The 19,678-nt window shown below is 35.3% G+C and overlaps 1 pseudogene; it reads left to right on the forward strand.

The window, feature by feature from the left end:
* Nucleotides 1-15,477: 15,477 nt before the first annotated feature.
* Nucleotides 15,478-15,690, forward strand: LOC145249213 (U2 spliceosomal RNA; annotated as a pseudogene).
* The last annotated feature ends 3,988 nt before the right edge of the window (nucleotides 15,691-19,678 follow it).

The raw sequence follows: 19,678 nt of genomic DNA on the forward strand, positions 1-19,678 counted from the left end.
GTCGGTTAGTATCATCTTTTGGGTGTAGTTCATTGTGATGAGTTTGCTGGTCAAGATTTCTCAGTTCTTTTTTTGTCCAACTTATAAACAGTTCAGAATATCTTACGACTGATATTGCCCACGTGTTTATTCCTTTAATTAGGTTTCTACTATATAGTTTTGTTTGGAGGAGGTTCTTTGTTCCTCTGAGGTATTCTTATTCAAATTTCTCTTTCATTTCTGTATTTTTGGTGGCGTCTGCTTCCAGAAATCTCAAGTATTTGTAGCTATCATGTTCACCTAGTGCCCTCATCTCTGTTTGGTTGGGTAATATCATACCTTCTGTTGCTTCCAGTTTTCCCCTTCTCATTATCAGCAGTGCGCACTTTTCCATACCGAATTCCATTTGGATATCCTAGCAAAAGATTCCTATTTACAATACGTCCCCACTGGACAGAGTTAGACACCAGGTTCGTTTTTCAACATGGAGAAAAGAAGAAAAATAAAAAATTAAGTCAGTCGTGAAGGATTTCCCCTCTCCACTGAGAGGAAACAAGAAATTGAAGCAAATTAGACGCAAGGTCGTTTTTTAATGTGGGGGGAAAACTAGCTCGCCACAAAAGGGGGCACTCTGGCAGTGTTCAAATAGATAGTAATTGTTTCGGTATGAAGGGTTTCCCCTACATTGACCAAAGACAAATTACTTAATTAAAATATCAGAACAGATACTACACGAAGGCCAAGAATTCTGGTTGTGTTTATTAGTGTCTCGAGTTCTGTCTTTGTTTTTGCAAACAGTTTCAGGTCATCCATGTACATTAGGTGGTTCATTCTTTTATTTGTATAAGCGAACTTGTATTCAACTTGACATTTTCTTCAGGAGCATCATTTCAATGATGAACAGTAGTAGTGATCCGAAATCAGCTTGGAAAATCCCTCTTTATATTTTAATCTCAATTATGTGTTGTCCATCAATTGTCAGTTCAAGTCTCCATATTCTCGTATTTTCTATTAAATCGATTGTCTTGCCTGGTATTTTGTATATTCTCAAGAAATTCTATTATCTATGCTTCCGGAATCATGTCATACGCTTCCTTGTAATCGATCCATGCCATGGCTAAGTTCGTTTTTTTCTGCTTTTTTTATCTCCTTCAGTATTCTTTGGTCTATTTATGCTATGAAAGGAATGATAAAATTGTTCCCTCAATTGTGCAGTTAGTATTATACCAGATTTCCAGTAGTCTCCACCTCTTTCGATAACATTTCAAAATGAATTTGCATTATCGCAACAGCCGCTTACGATTAATTTCTCGCTGGCAGCGGCCATTGACCTCCACTGGAATTTGAAAAGCCTCCGCAAGGTCCCAGTTCACTTCGCACTTGTTCAGCGGAGGCCTAGTCAGTGCTCTCTCCTCGGTCTTTCCATCCTCCTTGACCCTCCTCGACTATTTGGCACCACTCTTTGGGGGTGATGGGGCAATGGGAAGGGATGAAGGAGGGGATCTTACACTTATAGATATGCAGCTTCATTTTTCTTGGTTCAATGTAACTTTTCTTCAAGTTTTGCCTCTGCAGCAGTTTGTCTGGCCCGCGCATGTGGCTTATGTGTAGTCTCCGCAGTCAATGGTTTTTCTTAATATTTCAGTTTTTTTCATTATTGTTATTCATTATATCTTTCCACCCATTCCTCTGTTTCAATGACTCCCATTCTTTTTTCACAGTTTTTCAGAATTGTTCCTAGTGCTCCTACTATTGTAGATATTATCTGTATTTATTATTATTATTATTATTATTATTATTATTATTATTATTATTATTATTATTATTGGCTCACAAGGAGATTTAACACAGGTCATTAAGGATATCTCCTTGAAAACAACCTGTGGTATTCTCTGGAAGATGAGTAACAACAAGTCTCCCCAGTTTTCCAGTGCTCTACACCTCTTCTGATAACATTTGCAAATGAATTTGCATTATCGCAACAGCCGCCTGACATCGATGTCCCGATAGCAGCGGCCATTCGTCTCCACTGGAATTTGAGTGTCAATAAGCCTCCCCAAGATCCCAGTTCTCTTCGCACTTATCCAGCAGAGGTCTGGTCAGTGCTCTCTCCTCGGTCTTTCCATCCTCCTTGACCCTCTTCGACTATTTGGCATCATTCATTTGATGAGGGGCGGTTATTTGGTAATCGGAAAGGATGGGGAGGGGAAGGATAGAGAATTATAGATATGTATCTTCAATGTTCTTGGTTCCATATAACGTTTCTTCATGTTTTGTTTCTGCAACGGTTAGTCTGGTTCGCGCGTGTGGCTCATGTGTATTAGTCTCCGCATTCAAGGGTTTTCTTTAAAATTTCAGCTGTTTTCATTATTGTTATTCGTTGTATCTTTCCAGTCATTCCTCTGATTCCAATTTTTCCCATTCTTTTTTCAAAGTTTTTCGGAATTGTCCATGGTGCTCCTACTATTATAGGTACTGTCTTGATTTTTGATAATCCATATTCCTTTGGGTTCTTCGGCTAGCTCTGTGTATTTGTTTCGTTTCTCCTTTTCTTTGATATTTGTCCTGTGGTCAGCTGGAACAGAAAAGTCTACGATTTGGCAAGACTTTTCTTCCTTGTTAATTATTACGACATCCAGTCTTTTTGCTTGGATGGGGTTAACCGTTTGTATATCCATGTCCTATATGATTTTGTGATTCTCGTTTTCAATTACTGTTTCTGACTTATATTTGTACCATTTGTTTGCGCGTTCGAGATGCAGTTGTTTGCATGATTCTCAGTTTACTGCTCTTCCCACTTGGTCGTGTTTGTTCTTGTATTCTCGTTTGGCTAATTTGCTTCATTCACTTACTGTATGGTTTATCGTCCACAGAGTCTGCATTTGCTGTTTTTTGTGTTTTGTCGATCTTTGCTTTGATGTGGTTGGTTCTTATCGAGTTGTCTTGTGCAGCCGTTATTAGGGATTCAGTTTCTCTTTTTACGTGTCCCTTTCTCATCCATGTCCAAGTGTTTTTATTATTATTATTATTATTATTATTATTATTATTATTATTATTATTATTATTATTATTATTATTGTTGTTGTTGTTGTTGTTGCTATTGCCGGACTTATTGGCTCACAAGGAGCTTTTACATAGGTCATCAAAGATCTCTCCTTGAGAACAGCCTGTTGTGTTCCCTGGAAGCTGAGTGACAACACATCTCCCCAGGTTTCTAATACTCTCCAGCTCTTTCGATAACGTTTGCAAATAAATTGGCATTATCGCAACAGCTGCTTGCCATTGATTTCTCGTTGGCAGCAGCTATTGGTCTTCACTGGAATTTGAGTGGCAATAAGCCTCCCCAAGGTCCCAGTTCCCTTCGCACTTATCCGGTAGAGGTCTAGTCAGTTCTTTGTTCTTTCCTTCCGCCTTGACTCTACTTGGCCATTTGGTCTCTTTTTTGTGTGTGGAGGGGCAGTTCCTTATTATAATCCTTATTTTAATTTTGATCCAAGTTTATTTGACCATTTTGATTCTACAAAATGCCTAAACCAAAAGGGTAAATATAGAGGGTCTTGTTTAATTGAAGTAAAATTAGGCTAATTAGTATAGCATTTTGAATGTCCATTCAACGATTACTGCAGCGCTCATTTCACGATTTTTCAGATGCAGTCAATGTAGTCACACTCCTTACATAAAGTAGATTCTAGTGTTTGTTGCTTATTTAATTCCCGATTTTGATCAAATTCTATTAGATTATTTTATTCTAGAAAATGTCTAATATTTAAGTCTGATAAGCTTAAGAAGAAATTGAAATTCTACAGATTTTTTTAGTTTGTGTTGAATGACTATAGATCAAATTTGATGCATATCTGAAATGTTCGAAGTTTTTGATGTGGTGATAAGATTTTCAAATTAAATGCAATTTTACGTTATTTTTCCTTATTTAATTGTAAGTACAGAATACTTAACATGTTGTGAATGGGGTTCTAAGTAATAACGGTATTGATTCAGAATGATCCGTAAACTTTCATTTCTTACTGCAATTCTTATAAGAATTTTCATTTTTAAATTGTAGATACCGGACAACATTTCTATAAAATTAGAAAAAATATCAAATACAGTAAAAAATAATCAATTTTATTATAAGTTACCACCGTAGATCAGTACACACAAGCGGAGTTCCACGCCTGTGAAACTCTCTTCCGATTGCCTGCTTTCCAGCTGACTACAATCTGATTGTCTTCAAGTCCAATGTAAACAAGTTCTTGATGAACCGTCCTCTAAGTAACCCAATTTACAAAATTCTGACTAATTATATTTACTACGCTATAATCACATTGACTAATGTATGCCCATTAACCCTTATCCTCGAGTGGCCTCCTGGTTTTGGTAAGTGGTGATTCCTGTGTAAACATTAAAAAAAACCGCTTTAGAGTAATGCATGAGACTTTTTGAGTTAATCTACTTGCCCAGCAAACGATGAGACACGGGTATCTATCTCTATATCTATAAAAGTGAAAGTGTCTGTCCGTGTGTGTACATTTTCCTCCGCAATAACTCTGTCACTTTTTAGTCTCCAGATTCGAATTTTGATATACAGGGTATTGGGATTTAGGAAAATCGATGTGATCGGTTTTTGGTCAGAAATTTGGCGATTAAGGGGTCAAAGTTCAACGATTTGACCTTTGAGAACTCCTCCAACATTTTTCGGTCTAAACACTTGAAATTTTAGATATATGTTCATTGGACATAGATCTAACTTAATAACTTGATTGGAGCCCAAAACAATAAATTTTAAGGGGTCATAATAGGGGTCAAAATTAAAAAAATTGACCACTTTTTATTTGCTCAAAATACATCTCCAAATACCCGGGCAACGCCGGGCACCCATGCTAGTATATCTATAAAAGTGAACGTATCTGTATGTCTGTGTGTCTGTCTATGTACATTTCCCTATGCAATAACTCTGTCAATTTCTAGTCTACAGACTCGAAATTTGATATACAAGGTACTGAGCTTTTGGAAAATCTTTGTAATCGGTTTTCGGCCAGAAATTTGGCTGTTAAGAGGTCAAAGTTCAACGATTTGACCTTTGAGAACCGTACCAAACTCCTCCGACAATTCAGGGTCTAAACACTTGAAATTTTAGATGTAGGTTCCTTGGACATCGATCTAACTTAATAACTTGATTTGAGCCCTAAACAATAAATGTTAAGGGGTTATAATAGGGGTCAAAGTTTAAAAAATTGACCGTTCTTGTTTTGTTTTTTGTTATTTTGTTCAGCATACACCTCCAAACACCTGGGCAACGCCGGGCACCCATGCTAGTATATCTATAAAAGCGACAGTGTCTGTCTGTCTGTACATTTATCCACGCAATTAATATATCAATAACTTTGTCAATTTTTAGTCTACAGACTTGAAATTTGATATACAGGTAACTGAGATTTGGGAAAATCTTTGTGATCGGTTTTCGGCCAGAAATTTGGCTGTTAAGTGGCCAAAGTATAACGATATATCCTTGGAGAACTCTACCAAACTCCTCCGACAATTTTGGGTCTAACCACGTGAAATTCTAGATATAGGTTCCTTGGACATGGATCTAACTTAATAACTTGATTTGAGCCCAAAACAATAAATTTTAAGGGGTCATAATAGGGGTCAAAATTAAAAAAAATGACTTTTTTTTTTGCTCAACATAGACCTCCAAATACCCGGGCAATTCCGAGCTGAAATGCTAGTATATCTATAACAGTGAACGTGTCTATCCGTCTGTCTGTCTGTATGTATACATTTCCCTACGCAATAACTCTGTCAATTTTCAGTTTACAGACTCGAAATTTGATATACAAGGTACTGAGATTTGGGAAAATCTTTGAAAAAAATGCTCTGCTGAGATTGCTCCAGTTCTCTCCAAACTTTACAATAAATGCCTTAGCGAATCTTGCTTTCCCGACTGCTGGAAAACCGCTTCTGTGGTACCAGTCCTCAAGAATTCTGGTGAAAGAACTCCCCCACTAAATTATTGCCCCATTAGCCTCCTCCCGCTTTTGCCAAAATATTTGAGTCCTTAGTTAATCAAGCCCTAGTCCAACACCTAACAGCTGCTAAACTCCTGACCGACAAACAATATGGATTCAGGCAAGCCCGTTCAACAGCAGATATCTTAACTGTATAAACGTTAAGGGGTATAATAAGGGTCAAAGTTTAAAAAAATTGACCGCTTTTTTTTTTTTGCTCAACATACACCTCCAAACAACCGGGAAATGCCGGGCTGAAATGCTAGTATATATATAAAGTAAATAGAATGGTAGAACAAAATAAAATTAAATAAACATGTGAAGTAATAAATTGACAAAAAAAAAGACATTGATTCATCATACCGTTTGTAATATCTGAAATATTCAAATTTTCAAGTAGTAGTTGAACTGATATTTACCTCCTACGGCCGTTTAACACATCTCGAAGAAACTAGAATTTGGGGAACATTTATTGTTATAGACGTCCACTTCGACGTTATATATTTTCTTCTTATTCGTTAGCAATAAGATAAATAATGCTTGTTTTGAACTGAGCGAGAGTTCACCAATTCATTCCTTTTTGAAATCCTACTACTAAAGACAGCCTGAAGGGACGAGAGCACGCATCCACATCTATTTTTTTTTACACAGTGATCACCGCTTATCAAGGCCCGGAAGCCACTCAGGGATAAGGGTTATTGCAAGTACCTTACGTTAGTGTGAAAATTTGATGAAGTGTTTACTTAAGGGGCGGTTCATTAGGAATTTGTTAACATTGGACTTGAAAACATCCAAGTTGTAGTCCGGTGGGAAGCAGGCAGACGGAACAGAGTTCCACAGGCGTGCAGTTCTAAGAAAGAAGCTTTGTTCATGGAATCCGCGTTTTGATTTAGGCACAGATATAGAGTGGGGGAAATTTTTCACAGTGGATTCAGCTAGATGGGTGTTTTTCGTGAAAGATTGGCGAGGGGGGACCAGAGATTGGAGTTCAGACGAGCACCTGCCATGGAAATAACGATAAAACAAGGATAGGCTCGCAACGTCTCTTCTGTGGGAGAGAGGTTGCAGGGTAGAGAAAAGGGCATCCCCCACTAAGCCACGAAGTCTATTTTGTACTCTGTCAAGGCAGGATAGGCTGTTTTTAGCAGCTCCTGCCCAGATATGGCAACAGTATTCCATCCTTGGACGTACTTGGCTTTTATATAGATAGAGAATTGCATCAGTAGTGAGATATCTTCTGGAGCGGTAGAAGGATCCCATCATCTTTCCAGCGACCTTGGCAACAGACTTGATGTACGTGTTCCATTTCAGATCAGGAGTAAAGGTCAAACCCAGAAGCTTGTCAAAACACGGGGCCTCACCCAGACGAGAGCCATCCATTACAATTGATGCCAGATGGGGATCAGAGCGTTGATGATGTAAGGATACATATTTACTTACCTCCCCACGGGGGAAGAGTTGGGTGCAAGATCAGTTTTGATATGGAATATCCAGCTCCCCAAAGAAGGGCACTTTGGATGTAAACAAAAGTGGGAATTATCTCAGTCATGAAGGATTTCTCTTCCATTGACCGAGGACAGAAAAAGTGAAGTGTAACAGCAGAACAGATGCTACACTGTGATCTGGTCCCGAGGGCCAAGGATTCAACCGACAGAAATATTTCATCGGTCAAGAAGAGAGAAGAAATAGGATGTTGTCAAATCTATTTTTAGATAGGAATGCGAAGCGGAGAAAAAAAAGCTTTTTAATTTCGAGAATTTGGCCTTTTTTTTAAGTAGTTTGGCCTTCTAAAATTATATTTGGCTTTTTTTTTCTTAAACATTTGGCCTCAATTTTGGCTTTTCTGCTTATTTTACAAAAATATTTATTCGATAGTAATTATTAAAGAAGACGTTATAATTAATTTGTTAAGAAGTTTGGTTTTCAATATTTTGATTGAAGACCAAATTTTGTCTTTTTCTTCACTTCTCGAAGCAGTTTGGACTTCAGACGTTTGTCTTTATTTTTTTTTTTTAATTTTTATATATTTCTTCCAATGACTATATAAAAATATATTTGGTAATAACTATTAAAGAAAACGTTGTAATTAAATATTTTTAAGCTGTTGAGTATTTGTGATACAACTCTTCATTAAACAAAATCTCCATTTACAGGATTCTTTCTGTTAAGTCAGAGAAAACCAGTATTTAGTATCAAAATCTAAACATCGACTTTCACCATCATTCATTGAAGATCAAATATTGATGAACTAATTTGGACTACCATCTTATCAAATGTAGGAGTTCAAATTATGCTATTAACTTGTGGAGATATGACGTAAAAGACATTATAGTCAAAGGAGGCTGAATTTGTTTTGTTTCAAAGTAACAAATAATTGGTAAGTAACTATAAATTACACCTATATAGAGTAATTATTTACAAATAAATTCTTAATTGAATATTTGTTCTTAACCTTTCCAAAGACATTGTCTCATTTTGATTTCAATTTCCGTATATCGTAAATGTTCTCATAAGATTTAAGTGGTGTATACATAAAATGTCGGTTTATTTTATTTGCAATAATAATTGATAATAAATTGAAAATAACAACGAGGCCAAAGTTTTTTGGCGGATTGAGGAAGTGTCAATAATCATATCACATTTTGTCTTACAATGTTTTAAAGCTTGCTCTAAACTAATTGATCACCTGGATATCACATCCACTTTATGCGCCTGATACTACTTCAAATACGTTGTTTTAACATTAATTTTATATATAAAAAAATGACATGTAAGCTGGAATGGGACAAATTACAAACAACCAAAAAAGAACCAAATAAAATGAGATAAAAGGACAGGTTAGTAAAGCCCTCTAAACCCATTCTAAATATACCTTGTAAAACCTGAGAACAAGCAAATCAATCTCGAAGTGGGAGTGGGGGCTAGTGAGCAGTAAAAGAAAAATAGGGATAAAGAATGAGCAATGATTGTGATCTCCAAAATAAAGTTGTTTAGTTTTAATAAAGTACTTTAAACCCATATATTATCCCGTTTGGCTACTTAAGTGCTTTGAATGTTCTGAACTCATTATTCAACTTGTGTGTAATTGTGTTAGGAAAAGCCTAACATAAAAATACCGAGTTTTCCGTTTCACTAAAAATAAAATCAGTCATGACAGTTTAGGAGATAAAATGTTCCTTGCATCAGACTTTAATCATAACATATCTAGCAGTTCCTACATTACTATTTAATCTGTAAGTTGTTAAATAAATCCCTAAATAAATCCATATAAATCTGTAACCGCACACAATGCACTTAGAGGTGGTGCATATAACATGGATATATTATTTTTCAAATATTTTCCTCGCAATTTTTCTGTGAAAACAAAGTCCATTTGTATTAATTTGTTCTTAGTGTAAAAAATATCATTTGGATTTTTTTTTTAATAAAAATTGAGAATAGTCGACAATTGATATGCAAAATACAAAATGGTGTAGAGACAGAAGTTAACATCGCCCTCTCCTATGTTAAGAATGAGTTTCTAAATAATAGTACTATTCAGAAAACCATTCTTAACATGAGAAGGGGAGTTTTTTTAAAACTATTCTGTGCTTTCCTTTTATCAAAAAATATATTTTTATTATGATTATAAAGATTTGGTCGGTTATTAGATTGATTTGAAAAAATAAGATAATAATAATAATAATAATAATAATAATAATAATAATAATAATAATATCAAAGGGCCGAGAAGGGTCAATAAGGGCTGAAAGACCGAGGAGCGAGCGCCAACCAGACCTCGGCTGGACAAGCGCAAAGAGAACTAGGATCTTGGGGAGGCTGAGTGCCACTCAAATTCCAGTATAAACCAATGGCCACTACCAGCGAGAAATCAATGGTAAGGGGCTGTTGCGATGATGCAAATTCATTTGCAAATGCTATCGAAGGAGGTGGAGATGGCTGGACGTCTGGGGAGACTTGTTGTCACTCAGCTTCCAGAGAACACCACAGGTTTCCAATCAGATCGTTTGTTGACTTGTGTGAAAGCTCCATGTGAGCCAATAATGATAATAACAATAATAATAATAATAATAATAATAATAATAATAATAATGCAGATTAACACTTTAAACTTAATACCCACCCCCTGCAATTTATAAGTGACTAGCATTTCAGCCCCGCGTTGCCCGGGTGTTTGGAGGTGTATGTTCAGCAAAAAAAAAAAAAAAAAGAAAGAAAAGAAAAGAAAAAGTGGTCAAACTTTTTAAAACTCTGACCCCTATTAAGACCCCTTAACATTTATTCTTTTGGGCTCAACTCAAATTATTAAGTTAGGTCCATGTCCAAGGAACCTATATCTAAAATGTCAAGTGTTTAGACCCTAAATTGCCGGAGGAGTTTGGTACAGTTCTCAAAGGTCAAATCGTTGAACTTTGACCCCTTAACAGCCAAATTTCTGGCCAAAAACGGATTACAAAGATTTTCCCAAATCTCAGTACCCTGTATATAACAAATTTCAAGTTTGTAGACTTAAAAATTGACAGAGTTATTGCGTAGGAAAATGTACAGACACACACAGAGACACTTTCACTTTCATATATATATATATATATATATATATATATATATATATATATATATAATAGATAGATAGATTACATGTAAACACCTTGAAAACATTTGCGGAAAGAAAAATTATGGGAATTTTGCAGTATATACAACAAAATGAAAAAATGGTAAATCAACAAATATATAACAAACAAATGTTATCAAAGATAAAGTTACTTTTCTACTTATCTAGATGCATTTTTTAATGTTTTAACAGATTTTAAAACTTTTATTCGGTTCAAAAAACAAGTAGATCCGAGTTGGTAAGTTTAACCGATAACAACATGGCCTACAAGAAAATGCTGTTTTTAAAGTGTCAGTAATGACTCAAAACTCGAAAAATAAACAAAATACTAATAGAAATCCACTCAATAAGCGTCACCGTGATATTTATCGCGTGAATATCTATCAGTATTGTGTTTTATTTTTGTAATTTAAGCGATTATCGAGACTTTATAGTCGAATATCTGATGTCGGCCATCCTCTCGTTCTAACTTACCAACTCGGCACTACTTGTGTTTCTAATTAAATAGACGCTTTAAAACTACCAAAACTTATCCAGGTAGGTAGAAGAACTTATCTTGCCTTCCGTAACATTTACTTGTTGGTTATATATTTGTTGTTGTTTTTTTTATCACTATTTGCACAATTCCCAAAATTATATTAGAATTTCGAGCGAGGGATCAGTTTCATATATTAATTTAACATAAAACGATCATCATTTCTATTCAGACGTTTGAGAGATGTTCACTAATTTTTTTACTACTAACGGTAAATCCGTCTGACATGCGTAATCATCAAAAACAGAAGATACCCTCTAAAATACAGAGAATTTAACTCCCATAAAAAATGTGGTTAACTGCTCTAAAACGCTAGAATATCTCGGAAAAAGAAGCTCATTTTACATCAAATGTATGTGTGAAGCTGATCTCCCACTCTTAATTCTAAAGAAATAGTTTTATACTTAATTTCTTTATAATTAACAAACACGTATATCAAATCCATGCCAAAGTAGCTGGAAAAATGGTGCGATCTTTTTACCGCTCCAATAGATATCTCCCTCCTGATGCAATTCTCTACCTATATTAAATATATTAATAATTTAAGTTCTCTCTGGTTCTCTCTCCTCTGATCTTGAGCACATAGTGCAATCGGGAAAGAGGCGACTGGTTACTTTTAATGCATCTAAAACCAAGCTTCTATCTTTACATCATCAACGCTCTGATCCCCATCTGGCATCAATTGAAATGAATGGCTCTCGTCTTGAGGAGGCTTCATGTTTTGACAAGCTTCTGGGACTAACTTTTACTCCTGATCTGAAATAGAACACATACATCAAATTCGTTGCCAAGGCCGTTGGAAAAATGGTGGGATCCTTCTACCGCTCCAATAGATATCTCACTCCTAATTCTCTACCTATATAAAAGCCAGGTTCGGCGAACGATGAAGTACTATTGCCACATATGGGCAGTCGCTACTAGAAACAGCTTGTCTTGTCTTGACAGAGTTCAAAATAGACTTCGTAGCTTAGTGGGGGATGCCCTTTTCTCTTCCCTGCAACCTCTCTCCCACAGAAGAGACGTAGCGAGCCTGTCTCTGCTTTATCATTACTTTCATGGCGGGTGCTCATCTGAACTTCAATCTATGGTCCCCCCTCGCCATACTCTCACAAAAAACACTCGTCTAGCCAGAACCACTATCAACAATTTCCCACACTCTTTATCTGTGCCTACACCTAAACGTTGATTCCATGAACAGGGCTTCTTAGAACTGCTCGCCTGTGGAACTCTATTCCGTTTGCCTGCTTTCCAGCTGACTACAATCTGATTGTCTTCAAGTCCAACGTGAACAAGTTCTTATTGAACTGCCCTCCCCCCCAAGTAATTCAAGTTATAAAATTCCCACTAATGTTTATTACGCTAAAATCACAATGACAAATGTATAGCACTTAACCCTTATCCTCGAGTGGCCTCTGGGCCTTGATAAGTGATGACCCCCCCCTGTAAAAAAACTATCAGTATTTCTTTTTCATGACAAAACTGTTTTTATTTCATTTTTAAACATTTTTCCGGTATTTTTGTAAATACTACATTCTTATAAAATTATTCGCTCTTGTTTTGTTTTTGTTTTTTTTGTCACCAATTTGCAATTATAAATTTATAATAAGGTATTATTACATCTCTGTACTCCATCTTAATTTGTTATATTATAAACCCTTTTTAAGAATTCATAACACAACAACAATTGGTGTAAGCAACAGTCCGTTTTTTATTTCTCCTGTTGTTCTTGCTTATGGTATATATATAGAGAGAGGGGGGACCGACAGAGAGAGTTATCGTGGCATCCACTCGGTTGACAATCAAATCTCCAACTGCAGTCTTTTTCCTTCTGTCACTTTTTCCTGTCAATCTTTTCAAAACATCCACATAACCAGATTCCTTTCTGTTACATTTTTCATAACAATAACAAGGTTTGTTTATATTTGTGAGAAATATTGAAACAATTCCCATTTAGCTTGTCAATTTCTGACATTTCATCCGCAGACGCGTGCCACATTTTAATTCATGAACATACATATATGCATATACACCTATACACATATATATACTAGCATGTCAACCCAGCTTAGACCGGGTCATTCGTGTAACAAATTCACCAAAAAAGAAAAATGTGATTCCCCAATTTTTAGGCAATTACATATAAACAGCCTGAAAAACTATTTGGTAAAAGCTAATGAAGCAACAAAACATCAGTTTCGAACATAAATATAACATAAACTGATCCCACTTTCGGACCAGACAGTGTTTCAAGGATATGTAACCAATTTTGTTTGTTTTAAATTTTTGTCTAATTCCTAATCAAACTTTAGCATAAAATATGTCATTGTTAAGTCATAAAAATGTGTTCACGCATAATTTTTTAAACATGTAGTATCTCATTCTTTTGGAGGGATACTTTTAAATGTAATTTTTTTTTTTAAATTCGACAAAGTTTTAAATTGTTTCCTTTTATGCTTTGTATAAAAAAATTGATAAACTCATAGTGAGATTTTCATCCATGTTTCTAACTTGTGCCCAAACTGAAAACAGTACAATATAACATTATTTCAGAGACCAGACAACGAAAAAAAAAAGCTAAACTTGTTCTAGCATTATAAATTCCATAATATTAACAATGATCTCTCTGATTGGCTCATTTAGAATTTTAGCAAATGGGCACAAAAAGAAATTTTAACATTTTAAAAACTTGATAAAGGAGTAGGCAAATGAACTCGAGAATATTTACTTTGTTTATCATATTTTACGATTTAAGAAAATTACATTAAACTTAGAGAGTCTATGGTGAATTTAAGGAATAGGCTTCCTAATCTCTAATTTGTGACCTTTGGTTTTACGCTATAAATAAACAACCTTCTAATAAATAAGTACATCATGTTTGTTTCATGTTTATGGTCAAGAAAAGAATTTAAAGGAATCGTTTTTAGAATCGAAAATAAGGCTATAATTTTTCCAATTCCAATACCTCAAAAGTTCCAAGTTTTCTGATTCCCAATCCTGATTAATTATGCATTACTAGTATCAACATTCTGAAAAACTTGAGTAAAAAAAAAAACGGAATTTATTTTAGAATTTTGATTAAGGGGTCAGTTTTGCATACAAGTTTAATGTAACATGACCTCTCACTTTTTGGCCAGATAGCTTTTGAATGGCATCTAATCATTTTAGTTATAAGATGTAAAGCATTCGTTTTTTTTTTTGGGGGGGGCACCTGAACTTAAGATTAAAATGATAAAATTAAGAGAGGGATTTGAGAGAACTGTTGCCACACAGACTTAGGGTTTGTGGTAGAGCTAATGAAGTTTTTTTCACCCCCCCCAAATACACACACAGTTTATCTCACTTAGCTCAAAGAAATCTGGTCATATACTTTTAAAATGCTATTTGGATAAATGATTGGTTTGAATTGGGTTATAAATGTACATTAGATTTATAGACAAAACTAATTCCCAACTCTAAATTCTAAAATAATGTTTTTTTCAACATGTAATTGCCTAAAAAAGAAGAATCTTACTTTTAAAGAGTAGGATTTAGATTGGGATACTCATCTGCAAATTTATCAACAATTCATTACATATAACACTTTCAAATATTCTTTAAATTTCTCTCGTATGCTTTAAAAATGATATGTAAACTGTAGAATTTATTTTTAATGTTCCTTAGCACAAATGTGTTTATCTAACAAAAAATAATAATAATTTCCCCCAAAGCATATATAAAAACCCATGATTTCAGTCTCATGGGGAACGTCTTAAATTTACTGGTATGAAAACAATAGAAAATAAATTAAAAAAAAACAAAAATATTTGGAAGCTAACATCCCAGTTAACATCTTCAATATAACCATTTTTCTTTATATAGCATTAATACAGAAAATTTTCTATTTGGCCTTTTTTGGGCTTTTTTGTTTCTAAAAGCGTGGCCTCAGGTTTCAATTTGGCCTTTTTTGGGCCCTTTTCCTGCAAAATTTGGCTTCAAACATTTATTATAGTCTGGCAACTCTGGCGAAAGCCTTTCCTTTTCTCATTTCTTTGAGGATTCAGCCTCATTTTTTACGGCCCTCAAGCGAGCATGACGTGCTTCCGAGCATCGAAGCGAAGGAAAAAAGAAAAGAAAAACATTATCTTGAAAACTGAAAACGAATAATAGCAAATACCAACGCATAACAACAACGTGAAAAGAATACGATAAAAAAGTGGCCAACAAACATTGAGTTTATTGTTTGAACTTTTTCGTCTTTCTCTAAAAGACCCCTCCCCTTCTCAGACTGAATATGCTATAGACAAGATATGAAAAGAAAGAGACAAAACAAAAACAACAACAAAAACTGTGAGTTTATGTTTGCTCACTTCTCTTACTTGGCCTTTTGGCCGAGATCAAAGTGTAGTATCTGTTCTTCAGATGCTGCACTTAAGATAATTTGTACCAGTCAATGGAGGGGAAACCCTCTATACTGGGACAATTATTATTTTTGGTAACCAGAGTGACCCCTTTTAGGGGAGCTGGTTTTTACCTCACATTAAAAACGGCCTTGTGCCTAATTTGCTCAGTGGGGGAGCAAATAAATACCATCTGTTCTTCAGATGCGGCACTTCCATTTCTTGTTCTCTTTCAGTGGAGGAGAAATCCTTCACGACTGAGACAATTTTTATTTTTGTACCTTTTCTTCACACTAAAAAACGACCCTGGTGTCTAACTCTGTCCCGTGGGGAGGCATTGTAAATAGGTTCTCTATATCAGACTGAAAACCATATCTTCTGTGTTAATGCGTAATTTCCACTTACGGCATTAATTTCTTCTTTTTTTTCAGAATTTTCGCTCAGTTCTTAATCGCTCTGAATATCCCAAATACCATAATTTTGAATGATTTCTTTTCGTTAAATTTTTCTTCTCCCAATCTTTAATAAATTTATTTTATATTATTTGAAATTGTGTCGTCTCCGTTATTTCTCGCATCCGGTGTTTCTTGTTTCAACCTTTTTTTTAATTAAAAGGAAATTTGAACCTTAATGAGATCTTAACAAGCCATACCTCTTGTCCGCATGATATAAATATTTGATAAAAGAAACCCGTTATAAAAGAATCCATCTCCCTTTTTTCTGTATTTTCAAATTCCATTTCAGTTTTTTTTGCCCTTGTCACGTGTGCACTCTCCGTATCCTCAAGCAGGAGAGGCATGCGTGACATTATTAATTAACGTCTAATGATCATCTAGCAAATTTATGCAAATCTGATATATTTGAACTTTTTAATAGGAGACCATGTTATTAAAATATTCCAACGAAACTGAAATGTTAAAAATAGTTGTGACTAACAGAGACACCCGACGTTGTCCAGGATTGAATGATGATTAACGAATATTTCACACTCTTATATTTTTATTGTCATCGAAATCCATGAAACCACCCGGGAGGAAGCTTCACATGGCCCCATGCAGTAACTTGTTCAAAATATGTTATTCTACATTGCACTCTAGAGAACCTACTTTACATTGCAATCTAGAGAACCTACTTTTATAAAATTATTTTATATAAACTTCTCTCCAGTTAACGAAAAAAAAAACATTAAGAAATTTACGTGCGGGGTTAGAACCTACAGACCACGTCATGCAAAAATAAATAAATAAATAAATAAATAAATAAACAAACAAAAATACGTACATTTTCAAGTCTGATAAAATTGTTTGCAGTCATTGAAAAAAATTAAGAAATTTACGTGCGGTGTTTGAACCTACACACCACGTCATGCAAAAAAAAAAAAAATAAAATAAATAAATAAAAAATAAAAACACGCTATAAACTTACCCACAGTAGAATTTTCATGACCCGTTGTTCTATCATTGTTGCTAAGCGACGAAACGGACAAAAAGGCTTTACCAACAGTAGATAAATTAAAGTAACGGTTTAATTTATCGATTATCGGTAATTATCGGGGATATTCTGAGACAGAACTTAACTAAGATCAATCCCAGACTTATACACTAAAGTTCTGTAAATTTTAAAGAAAATCTGTTCGATCGTTTCAGAGTTTATAAGGAACGAAGTTACACACACTGACAAAGTTGCATTCATATAATGTTAGAGATTTGATGTCTAATATTTATTATTAAAATTTTATAAAATGCGAAGGTATCTTAACTTTCGCGAAAGGTTTCCATCCTAATCTTTATCCTCTTTTCATTAAACTAAATCAAACTAAAAGTAGTTCATACTACCAATCCTTACGCCTAACTGCTGTGTTTCAAAGGTCATAATGATTGGTTAATTATTGTAGAGGTCGAATCTATACATTAAAGTATATAAACATATGCACGTAGCTAACTTCATTTTAATGGAGATTTGGTTATTATATAGTTCCACGAGAATGTACTCACGGTTCCAAGATGAAATGCTAATACATATGGACTTTACATGTAATTAATTTAGTTTCTGGTTTATTTGATTCACGTATAAAGATTTGAGACCGTGTGGAAGGCGGGATAGTATGAGGTTAAATAAAGTGAAACTTAACACTTCTTTTTTGTAAATAACTTAATGAGCATCGATCAAGTGACATCTGGTTTGGCGGAAGATTAAATATGACATATCCTACAGAGACCCACAAACATTTTTATTTTTTTATTTTTTTTTTACTCATGTTCACTCTATGTTTATTATTATTTTTCTTTCTCTCTTTTTTTTTTTTTTTGCTAACCTTCACCCCCAAACAAAGCACTTGGACATAAAGGGCTACTGACTGGGACCAGGCATAAGAAAGATTAAGATGTTGGTTTACGTTGTATTTAAACTCCTGCATGTCAGTGCAGTAAGGGAATCAAGTAGCAAGAAGAAAATTCCGAAATCTAGCCGTTCTAAAGAAGAAGCTATTAGAATAGAACACTTTCTGACATTTAGGGAGCTCAAGTAAGAAGGGGGGTGATTTTGTTGCTAAACGGGTTTGTCAGGGATTCACTACACTATTATAAATTTTCCAGAGGAGATGAATTGGTTTTGTTTGGGTGGTTGTCTGGTTTGATCATGGTATTTGTTGGGACTGTCATTTCCTTTCCTTACGTTTTGTTTAATTCTAGGTAGGGGAGAAAGTGCTGGGCAATGTGGCTCAGTTTTTACGCCAAGGATACACACAAACAAGGTCCACAAGCCGAGTCTTATCCAGAAAGTTGTTGCCTCATGAACGCCCACAAGATATAGCAGCTGGGTCTCTTTCCATGTGCGACATGGCACTACAACTACCCTGATGTTATACAACTGATGAAAAACTGCTTAAAACTCAATTTCAACATGAGAGAGTTGTCGGTTCACATTACATTGAAACTTCTGCGTATTAGTACAGTTGTAACGTAGTCCGGGTACCAGCACGTACTATGCTCAGTCCCAAAAGAAGCAAATACTAGGAACTAACTTTAACTCGTTTTTTTTATAACGACATTTATTTCTTCGTTGTTACGGCCTTGACATCATCCACGTCTTGAACGTGCTCTCGAACGTCATCCACGTTTCTAACGTGATCTTGAACGTTATTCCTGTCTCTAGCGTGATTTCGTTTTTATTTTCCCTGCTGGTGGCGTCATTTCAAATACATTTGCATCCCTGCTTAGTTACGCAGTCAGGAAGGCAGAACGTAGAGAGGGAGTTCTAAAGTTTAAGAGTCTGAGAGAAGAAGCTTTTAGAATAGAAGGCTATGCGGCATCTACGAACCTCTGCACAGAAGAGGTGTGATTTTGCTGCTCGACGGATTTATCAGGGCTATGTGCATCGAGTGGGTACAAGTACAAGGATTTCATCAGAGAATATCTAATTAAAGTACTTGTAAAAGACGGGGATGCATCATTGCGGCGATTGGACAGAGGTTGTAGCTTGGTTGATAGTGCGGGAACTATTAGATTGGGCACTCTTTTTGTACCCTGTCTAAGTGTGGATGCATCAACTCAGATGTGGTCAAAATCGTCTATGCATGGGTGAATGGTGGCTTTGTGGACATGCAGAATATTTTCAGGTCTGAGTAATTTTCTAGTGCGGTCGAGGGAACCCACCTTCTTTGCAGTAATCTTTGCAATATCGTCATTGCATGAGAAAATCGTTGATGCAAAGAAAAGAATGAAAGTAGTAAGTAAAGAATTGTTGAGTTTGCGCAGAAGCGCGCAAGCGTATGAGTCAGACCTACCTGCGATGAAAAGTGAACCCGGGACCTTTACTGCGTTGATAACGTGTATCGTGTTATTGCATTTCGTACCGTGGCGTGTCGATTCGCCGAGATTGTTCGATGCTGCTTGGGAACGTGTGTGTTAATTCAACGATCTCGTTCATGGTGTAGCGTGTTGATTCGGCTATGGTGTTCGGAATTGCGTGGACGAATTTGTCAAGGGCCGTGCCGTCACTTGTGAAAGCAAATATATATATATATATATATATATATATATATATATATATATATATATATATATATATATATATATATATATAGCGCGCTCTCTTTCTCTCTCTCTCTCTCTCTCTCTCTCTTTCTTGTGTAGCGACAAAGAAAGGGGGCATATTTTCTTAACAGGCTTCT

The sequence above is a fragment of the Euprymna scolopes genome, chromosome 27 (genome assembly GCF_053919585.1).
Source record: "Euprymna scolopes isolate OS-2025 chromosome 27, ASM5391958v1, whole genome shotgun sequence".
In the NCBI taxonomy this organism is placed as follows: domain Eukaryota; kingdom Metazoa; phylum Mollusca; class Cephalopoda; order Sepiida; family Sepiolidae; genus Euprymna; species Euprymna scolopes.